At 38.1% G+C, this 18,016-nt stretch overlaps 1 protein-coding gene and 1 pseudogene across 7 annotated transcripts in view; one reads left to right on the forward strand and one right to left on the reverse strand.

Moving 5' to 3' along the window:
• ERC1 (ELKS/RAB6-interacting/CAST family member 1) overlaps positions 1-18,016 on the forward strand; it is a 564,233-nt gene that overhangs the window by 520,745 nt on the left and 25,472 nt on the right. The window lies entirely within an intron of this gene.
• On the reverse strand, positions 2,358-2,415 carry LOC123813585 (annotated as a pseudogene).

The raw sequence follows: 18,016 nt of genomic DNA on the forward strand, positions 1-18,016 counted from the left end.
ATGGTGTAAGTTGGTGATCAAGTTTCTTTTTTTTTTTTTGCATTTAACTGTCCAGTTTTCCCAACACCATTTGTTGAAGAGGCTATTTTTGACTCCATTTTATGCTTCTGCCCCCTTTGTCATATATTAATTGACCGCAGAGACTTGGGTTTATTTCTGGGCTCTCTGTTCTGTTCCATTGGTCTATGTGCCTGTTTTTATGCCAGTACCAGGCTGTTTTGATTACGGTGGCCTTGTAATAGTTTGGTATCAGGTACTTTGATCCCTCCTGCTTTGTTCTTCTTTCTCAAAATTGCTGCAGCTATTTGTGGTCATTTATGGTTCCAAATATATTTCTGAAATGTTTGTTCCATATCTGTGAAATATGTCATGGGTACTTTAATAGGGATTGCATTGAATCTATAAATCACTTTGGGTAGTATGGCCATTTTGATGATGTTAATTCTTCCAACCCATGAGCATGATACATGCTTCCATTTGTTTGTGTCTTCCTTAATTTCTTCTTCAGTGTTGTGTAGTTTTCTGAGTACAGGTCTTTTACCTCCTTGGTTAGGTTTATTCCTAGGTACTTTATTTTTCGTGTTGCTATATCAAATGGGATTTTTTTTCCTGATTTCTGTTTCTGATGTTTCATTGTTGGTATACAAAAATGCCTTTGATTTCTGGATATTGACTTTGTATCCCGCTGTTTTGCCAAATTCATTTATTAGGTCAAGTAGTTTTTGATGGAGTTTATAGGATTTTCTGTGTACACTATCATGTCATCTGCAGACAGTTACAGTTTTGTTTCCCCCTTTCTAATTTGGATGCCTTTTATTTCTTTTTTTGTCTGATTGCTGTGGCTAGGACTTCCAGTACTATGTTGAATAGGAGTGCTAAATATGGGCATCCTTGTCTTATTCCTGATCCTAATGGGAAAGTTCTAAGTTTTTGTTCGTTGAGTATGATATTGGGTGTAGGTCTCTCATATATGGCCTTTATTATGTTGAGGAATGCTCCCTCTATTCCCACCTTGCTGAGTATTTTTATCATAAATGGGTGCTGTATTTTATCAAATGCTTTTTCTGCATCTATTGATATGATCATGTGATTTTTGTCTTTTGTTTTTTTTATGTGGTGTATTATGTTTACTGATTTGTGAATATTGTACCATCCTTGCATCCCTGGGATGAAACCCAGTTGGTCATGGTGTGTGATCTTTTTAATGTATTGCTGGGTGCAGTTTGCCAGTATTTTGTGGAGGATTTTAGCATCTATGTTCATCAGCAATATTGGCCTGAAGTTTTCTTTCTTTGTTATGTCTTGATCTGGTTTTAGGATTAGGATGATGTTGGCTTCATAAAAAGAGTTTGGGAGTCTTCCATCTTCTTGAACATTTTTGAAATAATCTGTGGAGAATGGGGTTTAGATCTCCCTTTAAATGCTTTGTAAAATTCTCCTGTGAAACCATCCGGTCCAGGGCTTTTGTGTGTCAGAAGCTTTTTGATTACTGTTTCAGTTTCATCAGGTGTTATTGGTCCGTTCAGGCTTTCTGCTTCTTCTTTATCGAGTTTTGGTAGATTATATTTTTCTAGAAATTTGTCTTTTTCATCTAGGTTTTCAGATTTCTTGGCATATAGTTCTTCATAGTAATTTCTCACAATCCTTTGTATTTCTGTGGTATCAGTTGTAATCTCTCCTCTTTCATTTCTGATTATGTTTATTTGGGTCCTCTCTCTTTTTTCTTGATGATCCTGCTGGAAGGCTTCTTGATTTTGTTTATCTTTTCAAAGAACCAACTCCTGGATTCATTGATCCTTAGAATTGTGCTTTTAGTCTCTATGTCATTTAACTCTGCTCTGATCTTGGTTATTTCCTTCCGTTTACTTGCTCTGGGCTCTTGGTTGTTGTTGATCGAGCTCTTGTAGGCATAGGGTTAGGTTTATTTGAAATGTTTCTATGTTTCATTCTAGAATCTTGAGCTCAAAAAATTCTGACCCAGTGTCTCTAGTCATATCTGGTCTTTCTTAATTTCAGTCTTCCTTTCATTCTATATGTATATTGTAATCCAAGAAAGCAATCTTAAATTTTATATTTTAGGAGTCACCGAAATTTTTTGCAGAGGATTTCAGAATGATGTTTCCTTTGTGAAAACCCACAGTTGCCATTTTTCACATACTATGTATTTATTGATTATGCTATTACAGTTGTCCCAATTTCCCCCCTTTGCCCCCCTCCTCCTGACCCCCCACTTTCTCAGGCAATCCCCACACCATTGTTCATGTCCATGGGTCATGCTTATAAGTTCTTTGGCTACCCCATTTTCTATAATGTACTTTACATCCCCTTGGCCATTTTATCACTACCTATTTGTACTTCTTGCTAATCTTCTCTGTATCGTTCCAATTTTAGTATATGTGCTGCCGGAGTGAGCACACTATTTGTACTACTTAATGAAATGTTTTAAATATTCAGGAAAAGGATATAGATTAATGTAATATCACCTTTGTACTCAGAATTATTATTTTGTTATACCTACTTCAGATTTTTTAATACTAAATATAAAGCCTTCTTTGTTCTCCTCCTCAGTTGCCTTTTTTCTTTTTTCATCTGCAGTAGCAAGTACAGTCCTAAGTTGGTGTGCATTTTTATAGTTCATCTTTTTGCCTTTTTAAATACACGTTTTCATAAACAATATGTAATGTTTAGTATGATATAAATTTAAAACAGTTCATATCATATCATACTTCTTAGGATATTTTTGTTCATTGTTGTTTACTGAACTCAGGCCCTCTAGACACTTGCATTAGAAAAAAAGACATTGTTGAAATTTTTCAGATCAGTATAAATCTTATAATATTTTACATATGGTTCTGGAAACCTAAAGAAGCTTTCTTTGAAAAAATAGATTGGGGTAGTATCATAGCAGGATGCTTTTATGGTACACAGTATCCGAAATAAGAAAGTGTTTTTATTAAATAGTTTTATATTTAAACATCTTTGTTTATTTCAGGACAGTCTCATATTTGACCACTGTCTGTTATCTTCCAGAATCATAGCTCATAATTAAAATTCATGTTCAGGTTTCCCATACTACACTTCTGCCTTCTCCTCCTGCATAAGATGCCTTCGTTTCTTTACCACACCCTCTTGACACCTGTTGGGAAGAAAACCGTTTTTAGTGTGTCCATGACTCTGGCATTGACACTTGCTAACATAGAACCAACATCTATTCAAGGAGTTGAATTACGGGTTCTTAGGTTGACTATTCTAAAGCTACATGAAAACTGTGGGAAATTTTTAAATAAAACTTTTCAGACAAATGGCTTTTCCCTTCAATATAAATGTAAACGATATGAGGTTTTAAATTTTTAAACTTACCATATTTTGCTATCTGTAATGTGCACTGTTTTGCTCAAATTTTTGATGGAAAAATAAGGGTGTGCATTGTACATGAGTATAATAACCCTGCATATAATATGTACAAAACCATGGCTGTGCATTATACACAGGAGCACATTATACACAGCAAAATACAGTAGTTATTTTCATAGAGATCAGGGATTTGGGTCCTGGTATGTTTGGGAGTGATCACAGTGAGGCTAACATAAATGTTATGTGTTCTTAAAAGGTTATACTGAACATATGCTACATATCAACTTTTTAGTTTCAAAAAGATGCACCAAGGAGGGACACTCCAGATACTTGCAGGTACAGGTATTGGAAAGACCACATACCTTTATGTGTAATCTTTCTCATAGCAGCAGGTGATTGTACTCAACTTTATAATGAGGTGAAAAACATAAGTCTTCTATGGCTCTCTCATTCATACTCTGCTGTGCTGTATAACATGATTTTCCTGCAGCCATAAACTTCAACTTTTCAGTTTGTCACTAGTACAATGGCTCATATAGTTATAACGTGAATGTGGTAACTAACTTGGAGCATAATATTGTTCTTTGTTCAAAGTATATCTTAGTTTGAAGAAACTTTGTGTATTGTGCTTTCTGTCTACACTGCCCAGAGCCAGATAGTCACCATAAACTAAATAGATTTGGTTTGGGGTACCTATGGTTGATCATATGCACTTTAAGTATTTTGGTTTGCTGGTAACTGGATACATGCAAATTTTATTTTGAAGACCTAAGGGTTTATATCCTATTCATTTGTTTTTATGTCTCTAGACTTTACCAAGTACCATATTTTGCCATGTATAGTGTGTTCCCATATATAATGCACACCCATGTTTTTGGTCCAAACTTTCAGGAAAAAAATTTTCTGTTTAATTTTTTAATTCAATTATTTATTTATTTATATTTAGATACTTGTTTTTGTATTATAAAGGAATTTTAGCATTTATTTTTGAACATATTGTGCATGAGTTACACTTTTATAAACATAAATAAAAGAATTAAAAACATTTATATAGATATGAAATTAGTACTACCTGTGTATAATATGCATCCTTATTTTTCCCTCAAAAATTTGTGTAAAAAGTATACATTATAATGGCAAAATATGGTATATATTGTTCAGGTAATGAATTTAAGGCCATTTTTACTTCTGGTTATAAACTTGCCAAGTTCTAACAACTACAGACTGATGGTTGCCAAAGGGGAGAAGGGGTTGGGGAACTGGGTAAAAATGATGAAGGGATTATGAAGTACAAATTGGGAATATAGTCAATAATAAGGTGCTAACTATGTGTGGTGCCAGGTGTGTACTGGAAGTATCAGGGAAATGCTTTGTAAAGTATAGGATTATCTAACCACTATGCTGTACAACTAAAAGTAATACAAGATAATATTGAATATAAATTGTAACTGAAAAATAAAATTTAAGAAAAACTTTCAACTAAATAAATTTGGAATAAATCACATTGGAGATACTTCATGACCAAGGATAGCTTGTTTTTAAATGTCTTATATACATGAAGAATAGTCATTTTATCTCTTTGAAATAATTTTTTCTAGTTTACATTATCTATTTTTACTTCTTACATATAACTAGAAGTTATATTCATTATTTTATACTTGGTCAGCTTTAAGGTTAAAGGGGAGTATGATCCAGAATGATGGAGTGAGTAATCAGAAACTCAGTTCTAAATCTTACAGTACTCCAAAATGACTGAGTGATTCTGGAGCAGTGCTTCTCAAAGAGGATAAAGGATGTTAGAACCTCCTAAAGAATTCTCCCTTCTTTTTTTCATAATTTTTTTATTTATTTGTAGAGAGAGGAGAAGGGAGAGAGAAAGAGAGGGAGAGAAACATCAACGCATGGTTGCCTCTCGCACACCCCACACTAGGGAACCTAGCTCACAACCCAGGCATGTGCCCTGACTAGGAATCAAACCAGCAACCATTTGGTTCACAGGCCAGTGCTCAATCCACTGAGCCACACTAGCCAGGGTAAGAATTTTCCCTTCTTCATTCTCAACTCCTTGATTTTAATAAGGAAGAAGGAGGTTAGAAAAGCACAAGGTGAATCCAGGAGTGAGCTCTCAGATACTGTCAAAAGAGAAATTTGATTAGTTATGGTTCTCAGACCTGAAAGAAATTGTTTTTTGGCTTTATTGAGATATAATTAACATACAGCTAGTGTAGATTTAAGGTATACATCATGTGGATTAAATGCATTTATATATTATAAAGTGATTATACCATAGCATTAGCTAACATTTCCATTCCACTACATAATTATCATTTCTTTTTTATGGTGAGAACATTTAAGATCTACTCTCTTAGGAACAATCAAGTATATAATTACTTGCTACAATATTACTAGCTATAATCACTATCCTATATGTAAGAGCTTCAGAATTTATTGATCTTATAACTGGAAGTTTGTACCCTTTGACCAGTATCTCTGTATTTCCCCAACACCCCAGCTCCTGGTAAGCACCACTTAAAGCACTCTCTGTTTCTGAGTTAGGCTTTTTTATTGGATTTCACATATCAGTCATATCATATTGGTCTCACTTATGTCACCTAGTATAATGTCCTCAATGTTCATGCAAGTTGTCACAAAGAACAGGACTTTATTCTTATTCATGGCTGAATAATATTCCACTGTGTGTGTGTGTGTGTGTGTGTGTGTGACATCTTCTTTATCTATTCATCATTGACAGACACTTAGGTTGCTTGGCTATTGTGAATATGCTGCAATGAACATGGAAGTGCAGGTATCTTTACAAGATCCTGATTTCAGTTCCTTTGAATAATACCCAGATGGGATTGCTGGATCATATGGTAGTCCTATTTTTAGTTTTTTGAAGAATCTCTATACTGGTTCCCTAATGGTTATACCTAATGGAATAACCTAATGGTTATTCCCTAATGGTTATAATGGTTATACCCAGTGGACATTATCACTAATAGTGTGCAAGCAAGGGTTCCCTTTTCTCTTCCCCAACACTTGTTATCTCTTATCTTCTTAATGATAGCTATTCTTCTCGCATGAGAGGTATGAGAGAACTGCTATTTCACTGTGGTTTTGATTTGCATTTCCCTGATGATCAGTAATGTTAAGCACCTTTTCATGTACCTATTGGCCATTAGTACGTTTTCTAATCAGATTGGGTGTTTTTGGTATTGCCTTAAATGAGTTCTTTATATGTTTTAGCTATTAACCACTTATCAGATACATAGTTTTCAAATATTTTCTTCCATTCCATAAGTTTCCTTTTAATTTTGTTGATTGTTTCTTTTCTTTGCAGAAACTTTTTAATTTCATGTGGTACTGTTAATTTTTCTTAAGATTTTATTTCTTTTTAGAGAGGGGGGGAGGGAGGAAAAGAGGGCAAGAAACATCAGGCAGTTGCACTGCAACTGGGGACCAAACCCACAACCCAGTCATATGCCTTAACCAGGAATTGAACCTGCAACCTTTTGACCTGCAGGACAACACTGAACTAACTGAACTACACCTGTCAGGGCATGGTCCTGTTAATTTATTTTTGCTTTTCCTTATGCTTTTGGTATCATACCCAGAAATCATTGCCAAGACTAATGTCTAGGAGCTTTTTCCCTGTGTTTTCTTCTAGGAGTTTTACAGTTTCAGGTCTTTGTTTAAGTCTTTAATCCATTTCAAGTTCACCTTTGTGTATGGTGTAAGATTGGGGTCCAATGTCAGTTCTGCATTCTTTCAGTTTTTCCAACATCATTTATTGAGCATTTTTGGCTTCCTTTTCAAATATTAATGGAACATACATGAAGGGGTTTATTTCTGAGCTCCAGATGCTGTTCCATTGGTCTGTGGGTCTATTCTTATGTCAGCACTGTTGTGTTTTGATTACTGTAGCTTTGTGGTATAATTTAAAGTCAGTCATATGAAGCCTCAGGCTCTGTTACTTTTCTCAGTATTGCTTTGGCTATTTGGGGTCTTTTGTGGCTCCATGCACATATCGGGAGTTTTTTTTCTATTTCTGTGAAAAACACCATTGGGATTTTGATAGAGATTGCATTGAATCTATAGATGGCTTTGGGTAATGTGGACATTTTAACATTATTCTTCCAATCCATGGACTTGGGATATCTTTTCATTTGTTTGCATCTTCTTCAGTTTCCTTCACCAAAGTCTTATTTTCAGTGTACATACCCTTCACCTAACGTGGTTATATTTATTTCTGATTGTTTTATTTTTGATGCTCTTGTGAATGGGATTGTTTTCTTTATAACTTTTTCAGATGTTTTGTTGTAGTGTATAGAAACAAAACTCTTCTGTGTGTTGATTTTATATTCTGCTACTTAATTGAATTTGTGGATTAGTTCTAGCAGTTTTTTGGTGGAGTCTTCAGGACTTTCTATATATAAAACCAAATTATCTGCAAACACAATTTTACTTTTTCCTTATCTATTTGGAGACCTTTCATTTCCTTTTCTTGCCTGGTTGCTATGGCTAGGACTTCTAGTACTGTTGATAGGAGTGGTAAGAGTGGATACCTTGTCTTATTCCTGATCTTAGAGGAAAAGCTTTAAACTTTTTATCATTGAGGATGGTGTTAGCTATAAGTGCATCTAATTTGGACTTCAGTGTGTTGCAGTAAGTTCCTCCTGTACCAATCTGTTAAGTGTTTTTATCATGAAAGGGTGTTGTATTTTGTCAGATGCTTTTTCTGTATGTATTGAAATGATCATAAAAGAAATTTCTTCTCCATGGGTCCTTATAAAGAATCAAGCTGGGCCTTTCAGTCAAGATGTTACACAGGTAAACACAGCTGACCTCCAACATTTGCATAATATGGGTGCCAAAAGGAAAACAGAAAGAGGAAGAAATTGGAAATCTATTTGAAAAAATAATGAAAGAACATTTCCCTAATTTGGTGAAGGAAACAGACATGAAAGTCCAGAAAGCATAAACAGTCCCAGACAAGATAGATGCAAAGAGGCCCACACCAAGATACACCATAATTAAAATGCCAATGGCTAAAGATAAAGAGAGAGAACCTTAAAAGCAGCAAGAGAAAAGCAATTAGTTACCCACAGGGAAGTTCCCATAATATTGTCAGCTGATTTCTCAAAAGAAACTTTGCATGCTAGGAAGGATTGGCAAGAAATATTTAAAGTCATGAAAAGTGGATACCTACAGTAAAGATTGTTCTACTCAGCAAAACTACCATTTAGAATCAAAGGGCAGATAAAGAGCTCCCCAGACAAGAAAAAAAACTAAAGGAATTCATCATCCCCAACCATTATTATATGAAATGTTAAAGGGACTTATTTAAGAAAAAGAAGATGAAACCTATGAATAATAAAATGGCAATAAATATATATCTATCAACAATTGAATCTCAAAAACAAAGTAAACAAGAAGAACAAAGGTAGAATCATGGATACAGAGAGGGTTTTGATGGTTGACAGATGGGAGGGGCATGTAGGGAAATGGGTGAAGAGGTGATGGGAAAAAGAAGTGCAGACAGGTAGTTACAGAATAACCGTGGGGATGTAAAGTACAGCATAGGAAATGGAGTAGCCAAAGACCTTATACACATGACTCATGGCCATGAACAATGGTGGAAGGATAGCCTGAGGAGTGAAGGGTAATAGGTAGAGGAATTTTGGGACGAGGAAAATTGGGACAAATCTTATAGCATAATCCATAAAATATAGTTATAAATAAATAAATGATAAAAATCAAATTATAAGCAATATCTTCAATATCCTTCCATTATACACAACAGTGACTTTCATAGGCCGGTTTTTTTTTTCCTTAACATCTCAACAATATCGTAACACCAAAGTTTATTTTAATAAAAACCCTTTTATAGGAAACCCTAAATTTTGCTGCCCAAGTGTTCAGATATCTAATGTGTTATTTAATATAAGTAATAAATTTCAACTCTTTGGAAAGTATTCAGGCAGTATACCCTAAATATTAGCCTTATCAAAAAGTTTTATATGTTAAGTAGTAGTAGGTTTAAGGACTTAGTTCCTGACAGATGCTAGTATGTAGGTGTTTTGTGTTGCTCTGAAATACAGTCACCCAATTTATCCCTACCTCTTTATCATAGCTGAAGAATTAGCTGATACGGTCAGTGGGGCTAGGGCCAAGGCTTCGGCTGATATAACCAAGATGACCAGCAGGACAAAGGCTAAGGATTTGATCAGCATTGCTGGAGTATTTGGCCTAGAGCTGGATCCAAGGATTGGAGCTTCTATATTTGGTGGGACCAAGGATTCTGCCAGCACAGCTGATGTGTTTAGTGAGCAGGGGCCAAGGACTCGATCCACATGTTGCCAGTTTTTTTGGCATTGTCTGGGCTGAGAATTCATGTGGTAGGGGGGAATTAGTAAGCCAGGACTGAGATGGTGGCAGACATGGCTGGGAGATTGGTTATATAAAATGAGGTTTAACAAATGAGTATAAGTATGTTGGGGATAACGGGAGCCAGATTTGTCACTATAGGAGAAGAGTCTAATAAATATAGAAAAGTAAAGGCAAACCCTGTGATCTCAGATTGTCATTGGAGGTATTGATAAGGGTTCATCATTTTTAATAAATAGATTGATGATTGATTGGTTTAGATTTCTCTGTGTATGTGTATGTCCATCTACACACACACACACACGTACTTATATGTTTCCTAGCCTTATCTGCTGAGAAGACTTAGAAGCAGTGATATACCAGTAATTTCTAGATGCACTCGTAATTTTTCCATCAGAAAGAATCAGGGCTCCAGGAGACATGGCTGAATCTAGTGTGTGTATGGCAAAGTACAATGTAAATCCAGCACATCGTATACCAGAAAGTAAGAAAGTGTTCCAAGAATGTCGAGGATGTGTCAGAAGGACATAGGGGTGCCTAATGACAAAATCCTGAAGATCTGAGCAGCAAAGTAAATAACGATGGTAACAGGTTATAACCCATTTAAAATGGAATTGAAATAAAATAGAAATATGTGACTCTATACTGCTATAAAGAAGTCAATTAATAAACAAATGTGGAAGAAAAGAAAAGAAAGCTGTATCCTATAGTAGAATGCCAGCTAATAAATGTAGAAGGAACAATGGAACTAGAGAATCACTATATGGCATCCATCATAGTAATAGCTGGTTTGGGCAGTGAATGTGAAAACCAGTGGGTAAAAGTTTGTAGAATAGGGTATTTCCATAGTTTGAAAGTATCTCTTCACCAAAAAATTGTATCAATTATTTAGCACAAAATTCTTTTATTTACATTGGTAAAACCTGGGATACACTGTCTAAACCAAGTGACTAATGTTAACATTACCACTAACAGGACAAATCAGTACTGTGTGCTTCCTGATAATATGCATTGAGAAGAACACAGGTGGGTATTCTGGAAAATAATATGTAACCTTAATTTAACAATTAGGGAACATAGAGAGAGAGAGAGTTATATAGTTACACATATAGATTAGATAAATAGATTTGTATACATACACAAATCTACATCTGTATATCATGAGAGAAATGAATGATAAGGCAAAAATAGTAAAATGTTTGCAATTTGAGAGAAGGGTATGAGTTTTTTGTACTATTCTTACAACTTTTCTATAAGTTTGAAATTTAAAAACAAAGAGTTATTAAAGTTAAGTCAGTATTTCTGAGGTTCAGATCTTCATCCTCTTCTGAAAATGGAGATACTTCTCAATATCCTCTTCTGAAAAACCAATATTGTTAACAAGAATTTTGTGCCCTGGCTGGTGTGGCTCAGTGGATTGCATGCCAGCCTGCAAACCAAAAGGTCGCCGGTTTGATTCCCAGTCAGGACACATGCCTGGGTTGCAGGCTGGGTCCCCAGTGGGGGTTGTGCAAGAGGCAACTACACATTGATGTTTCTCTCCCTCTATTTCTCCCTCCCTTCCCCTCTCTCTAATAAATAAATAAATAAATAAAATGTAAAAGAAAATAATATTGAGAATACTTATCAAAATGCATCAAATTGTACATTTAAAATCTGTATATTTCGCTGTATGTCAGTGATGGTTTAATTCCAAACAAAAACAGAGAAATTGTACCCACTACCAGTCCCCTTTTGAGCTTTGTGAAGCAGTTCAACAGATAGGCAGATTCTGCTAAAAAGCTAAAAATGGAATTTCTCCCTAGAGTACAAAATCTTTTTTCCACCATGAATGCCAGCCTCCCATCAGGGGCCGACCACACTGGAATGAACTTGTATCAACTGGCCTGCTCTGTGGGTCATGGGGCTTTGGATTTCAGCTTCCTTTCCCAGCACTCAGTCCCATTTTTAATTTTCAAGGAAGTATTGTTTCAAAACTTGGCTCAGACCTTGTCCTCTCCTTGGATTCCTTCCATTTGTTTTCTCAATTTTGATCAATCACTCTTTGGCTTGTACCCCTCTCTTTTCAAGGTGGTGAACCAGACAGAGGGTGTGAATGCTGGACCAGAACTGGGCACAGAACCTAAAAGTCATCTCCCTCACTCAGGGAACACATCCATCATGAGTCACAACATGACATTCCATTCTTCTCTCCTGAATGCATTTGTAGATTGTTGTACCGCACGAGTGAGCCAAATGGACATACGAGCTGTTGGGGGCAAGGGATAAGGGGAGCAGGGAGAGAAAATAAGAAAGAAAGAAAACAGAAGAATCATTCTTTGTGGGGTGACAAACTTTGTTCTGGTTCCCAGCCTGAATGTTTCTGATCTGGTTTTCTTCTTTTTTGTGATGTTTGAACTTGTTTCCTCAGTTCCAATGTTGAACTCGTGTCAAAAAAAACTAAGCAGCAGAGTATGAGAGACTGAGAGGGGCAAGACCAGCAATCCATGAAGATAAATGTGTGTCTATATGGGGCCTGGGCTTGAGAGAGAGAGAGAGAGAGAGAGAGAGAGAGAGAGAGAGAGAGAGAGAGAGCGCACGCATGCACACGCATACATGTGCTAGCAAATTTATAAGAAAAACCCTGTGGAGTAACCTCACTTTTTTCTCTCCTTTCTGCTCTGAGTCTGGGCCTTTCTCCTTCTTCTGGAGCTGCCATTAACCCTTTTATACAAAGAGCAGAGTATCTTGCCAGTTGCATTAGAAAATCTGGCAAAGAAAAGCTTGTTCAAAAATAAAGGAGGAAGTTACGGAACAGCTGGGCAGACACCACAGGCATGAACAGGGCCTGACAGGGTGCTGAGTTGGGCCCGAGGACACAAAGCTACTACCTTACTTCTTGATAAAAATCCCGTAAAACTAAGAATTGGGAAAAGGAAGAGGAAATGAGAATTGGAAATAGAGGAGAGAAGGAACTTTTTTACATAGCTGAAATTACACAGATATTAAGCATTAATTGAAATTAACTCCCAATGTGAGGGTAGCCTGTGGTGTAAATATGGGCAAGACTACATACTCTATGCTAGATGTAGAATGATCTTGTTTGTGGAGAGAGAAATCGCATCGAGAGATCTAACTGGGCCAAATCATATCTGATACAAAAGATCCCTCCAACCATTTTTCTCCTTAACTTGCCTCAGAAAGGGGAGTTCTGCCCTCTGTGTTGTCTACAGGCCTTCCCTGCACTTCTTGACTAGGGCAGTTCTTGGTCCTCGTGACTGGAATCTGCCCGCAACTTGCTGGGACTGAGATTGAACATAAAACACCCACTCTGAATTCAGGTCTCATGTGCCCTTGGTTTTGCAGCAGTGAATGCAAGAACCTTTTTTTTGATTTAACTTTTATTAGTTTGGTCTTGCACTGGAGTTCTAAAATATGAAAGTGGATTTTTTTTTAATCACAAAGCTTTATATTTATAGAGATCTTACTTTTTTGTTTGTTTTTATTTATTTTTGTATTTATTTTGCTGCTCTTTTAGCATATAATCCTTCGTGTTTAAAGTACTCCTGTGGGAGAAGCAGGTTAGCACTCTCGTTTCCCTTGCGGCTCCTGCAGGAGCAGTTATTTACTGTCTTGGAATTTTAATGAGTCCTGACAATTACTACAATTCAGTACACTAAACATGTGTCTCTCCTCTCCAATGTCAGCTTCCAGAGATAATTTGCTCCCCCATCTAAGCAAAGAAGAAAGTTAAGTCTTACGAATGAAAAAAAATGACCAGAGTCAGAACTGCAAACTTAAAGCCAGTGGATCTTATAAACCTTGGAACTGACAGTTTTCCAGTCTGTTCAGAGCTTTTGAAATAAATTGTCCTCAGTTTTCTTCTAAGCTACATAATTATCTACAAAAGGTTTGGTGGGATAATCTAGAAATAGAAATAACTTAAATCTACTGTGGTACATGCAGGTGGCTCTCAACCATGTTTTCTGCCCCAGCACCCCTGAAGAATACGAAGCTCCTGTAGCTAACAGTGGCTATGTGCAGTAGTAATTCTCTAGGGAAACCTGTGTAAACCTAAAAAAAAGCAAAAGGTATATTACCACATACCATTCCTGGTGAGGCACGACTTCCCAGGTGTAAAATCAAAAGGGTATCCTGAAACATAAGCAGTCCTCACTTTTCATATACAAAAGCAGTGCTGCCGTTGCCACCTGACTCCCCTGTGCCCCATAACTTAAAGCCCTGCTGCCCCCAGAGAGCTGGGAGAAATACTGCCACAGTCTCCCTTCAAACTATTCACTAGTCCAAAGAGTCCCTGCTACTTGAATGACCCCACCCTCCACAGCAGCCACTAGCTGCTTTCTAGCTATGGTTCCTGTCATCCCGAACCTCAAAGAGAATCCCCTGCACCTCTTAGAAGTCCTGCTGTGGGGGCTACTGCCATAGAAATGAGGTTCCCGCTGAACTCCTTCCAGTGTTTTGTAGGAAAGGTGGAAGTAGGACACACTCCACTTCAGTTGCCACTGGAACAAATGAAGATGTGTTTCTGATGAGTTAGAACTCAGAAGGCATCTTCCAGTACATAAAATGTTATGAATGGTGGTTAGGTTGTATGACAATATTGTATTTGTTTTCAAAGCTGCCATTGCAAAGGACCACAGGCTAGATGGCTTAAACAACACAAATTTGTCTTCTCACAGTTCTGGAAGTTAGAATTCCAAGATCAAGGCTCCTCCTGAGGCCTCTCTCCTTGGCTTACAGATGGCCACCTTCTTGCTGTGTCCTGTGTGGCCTTTCCTCCATGCACATGCGTCCCTGGTATCTCTTTTGTGTCCTCATTTCCTTGTCTTCACAAGGACACCAGTGAGATTGGAATAGAACCCACACAAACAGCCTCATCTTAATAATAATCTTAAATGACCTCTCCAAATATATTCACATTCCAAGGTTATGGGGGTTAATGCATCAACCTATGAGTTGGGGGAGAGGGCATGATTCAACCCATAACTAGTGTTGTGGGTGAAGAGTCTCATGGGGCCTACTTAGGTAATTGTTTCAAGGTTTCAAACAACTGACTTCCAAACAAACTCTGGAAACTACTTTCCAAATAAATCTCAGGGCCCTGCTGATGGTGGGGGACGGGAGAGACAACTACAGAATCTGTTACTCACACCCAACGATTACAGCATACTCCCCTAGAGGAGACGTGGGGCCTGCTGGTGACTTCAGTCCCAAACAGTATGTGAAAAGAACTTTGCAACTGAACCTTTCTTAAAAAGCTGTTTCATAGACACAGTGTTTAGTGAATAAGTACAATGAGGGATCTTCTGGAGATAAGATTGTGGTGTTCTTCTGCACTGTATAAATGCTGTCATACTGCTTTGTCTGCCTCTTTTATACAAAAGACCACCTAGGCACAAAGGAAATGCCCCTACCTAGCATGTGCTGTCCTGGTGAAAGGCACCTTTCATTTTAACACTGCAGATAACAGGTTTTCCTGTAAATTGCTGTGATGCTGAGTGCCCCCAAAAGATCAGGTTTTGATTGATGGCATTTTTCATGGAGTTCTTGTTAAAGTTAAATAATGGTTTTAATGTTATCAAACTAAAAAGAATCTTACCCTTTTCTAAGTAAAGCCTAAGCCAAACTTCAGACATTAACACTTTATTGCCAGCTTAACAAAAAGTATGCTATGGTTGTGGTTTAAAAGAAGTGTGAGACATTTGATAAAGCTCCTGCCTATGTGCCTGAAATTTCAATGGTTCAGTTTATTCCCTTGAATCAAGCTTCTCTTTAAGGCACTGCCTTTTAAAATGTAGGTATAGCATCTGAACACTAGAATGATAAGATCAATGAGTGACTGGGAAAGAGTTCAAAAAAGAACAAAATTGCCATATTAAAACCAACTTCATCTCTTCCTCAGTGGCCCCCAGTCCTAGTGATAAAGCTCATTACCCTATGGGTTCTCTGACTCTCGTGTTGTTTGACACGTCTAGAGTCTATGGGAAATAACATCAACCTGTGCATGTCTTTAGCCTAAATTTGAGTCAGTAGATGTGTTTTCCTAAAAGTAAGATGGGTATCAGGATGCAACTAGCAGAAGGGTAGGGAATCGTTGAAAAGGTGAAGTACTGACTTTTCTCTAGCACCCCATCTGGAGACACAGAGAAGGCATGGTGAGAAGCCTTCCTCAGAGCTGAGAACTCGATCAGGAAGTAGCCTGCTGGCGATCACTGTTCTAATGTTATTTAATCCGGAATGAGCTCTAGCTATTCAAAGACTATAAAAGCTGAAAAGAATTCAGAGATCTTATTTCCTTATTTGCATATAAGGAAGCTGAGGCCAGAGCACTGAAGAGACTTGCTCAAGATGATAAAGTTAAGTGGCAGAATTGGACTGGACATTTCTTCCATTTCCGACTTTTTCCTACTATTTCACCCTGCAGATGCTTTGGAAGAAGATCCTTGTAGCCTGGAAGAGGAAGCTCTAGTAATAACTGTTCTCCTGCAGCAATGCTGAATCTTCTGCAGGTGCTGCAAGGCACTTCCCTTCTAGCTCAAGCAGTGAGTGTTAGCGATAGATGCTGGCAGATAAGATGCTTTTCTGTCCTGGGCACTGTGTGCTGACCAAGCACCATAACGTTCTCTGGGGGAGAAAAAGGAATAGTAGGTAATTTAAAATGTGTGAGGTTTCCTTAACCTCCTAGGGTGCTGTGGCTTTGCCAGCATCTCTCTTGCTCCCTGCACTGTCGGTTGAACCTCATAAGCCCTGCTAAGTATACTGCAGCCCACAGGCAGCAGTCCTGCGGGTGTGGGCATCGCTGGAGAGTGCCATGTGCAGGTGTTGCTGGGGCTGTTCAGTTGGATTCACCTCCCCAGATGTGTGCAGTGGAATGACCCATGACATCCCCATCTTTTCTTGCCTGTGTAGAGCTTGCTTTCTGTCAGCTACTTCTGAGGTTGAGCCCACCTCCCTCTCCAGCTGCTTTCTTGGGAAGAAAATAGAGAAAAAAGTTGGTGATCCTTATCCTCTTCAGTAGGCTAGGTGAAACCTCCCGGAAGTACTAGCTTGGGGTGGACATTCCTTTCCCGTGGAAATAAAGCTGTATGCGACCATTGGAGCCCTAAAATGCTATGGCATTGTCCACACTTTCTGGGGGAACTTTGCTCACAAGTGTAGTGAGTCTTAAGCATTCACTGAGCCAAACTGGACTAGAAATCTCAGTCTCACCCTTCTTCACCTGAATAAATAAACACTGACTACACAATTCTCTGAACATTGGGGGCTGTGGGAATATTTTTCTTTCAACCTCAGTTTTCCCCAAGAGCTTTCAAATTACATCATATACTTTTCCTTTTAGCAATCCAGAATTAGTAGTGTGCAACTCCAGACCATCCCCACCCCACCCCCAGCCTTCTTCCTATCAGCCACATCAGACACCACTTGCTGTGTCATCATATTGTACTTGTCCCTCACCACATGTCCTCCATGGACGGTCATCTGAGCCCAGGGCATCACTCAGAACAGCCCACATGACCCCAGAGCCTTGATCAGTAATGACGCCCCTTCTGTCCTCCTGAATTACTGGGCCAGGAGCTTGTACCACACTAAAGGGTCATTTCATCATCTCACCAGGGAGTCAAGAGACACCACCCAGGGAATGTATCAGATTGATACTAACAGCAGAATTTAGGAAATTTCAGTTATACAATACGGAGATATCATTGTGGTCACAGTTGGCTTGTTCTTTGAGTGGCATGCTACATCACAGTTCCATTGGTGTTCCAGAACATTTTCACATGAGAGATGACTCTTGGCTCTTGAAATCTAATGTGTGGGGCCAGTCAAACTAAGACCCATAGTCACCTGTGGAAGCCCTTCCGGTCTTCCTGTCACACTGGCCCTAGAATCAGACACTGCTGGAAACAGCAGATGGCAGTCCTGGACATGGGCCATGCATTGAGCACGTGCCACTGTGGTGGAAGAAACTTTCTTCTTGCTTCCAGCTTGGTCAAAGAAATTAGCTAGACATGAGTTCAGCTTTGTGCTAGTTTAGCACTCAAATTTCAGCTGTAACAGAACCTTGCTCTTACCACCCTGACAGTTTCAGCATTAGATTTCCTTTTAGGTCTTTGGTTTTTGTTGGGTTTTTTTTCTTTCATCCTCTCCCTTTTGACACTTTTCATTTCTGAGAGCCAAAACAAATACACTGGGCTGGCTGGCTCATCTGTGTCTGTGATTCCCAGAGCCCCACAGCTGTTCTGATGAATCCCTTTGGCAAAGAGGGAAATTTTGT

The sequence above is a fragment of the Phyllostomus hastatus genome, unplaced genomic scaffold (assembly GCF_019186645.2).
Source record: "Phyllostomus hastatus isolate PE091 unplaced genomic scaffold, TTU_PhHast_1.1 phas_contig_152, whole genome shotgun sequence".
Taxonomy (NCBI): Eukaryota; Metazoa; Chordata; class Mammalia; order Chiroptera; family Phyllostomidae; genus Phyllostomus; species Phyllostomus hastatus.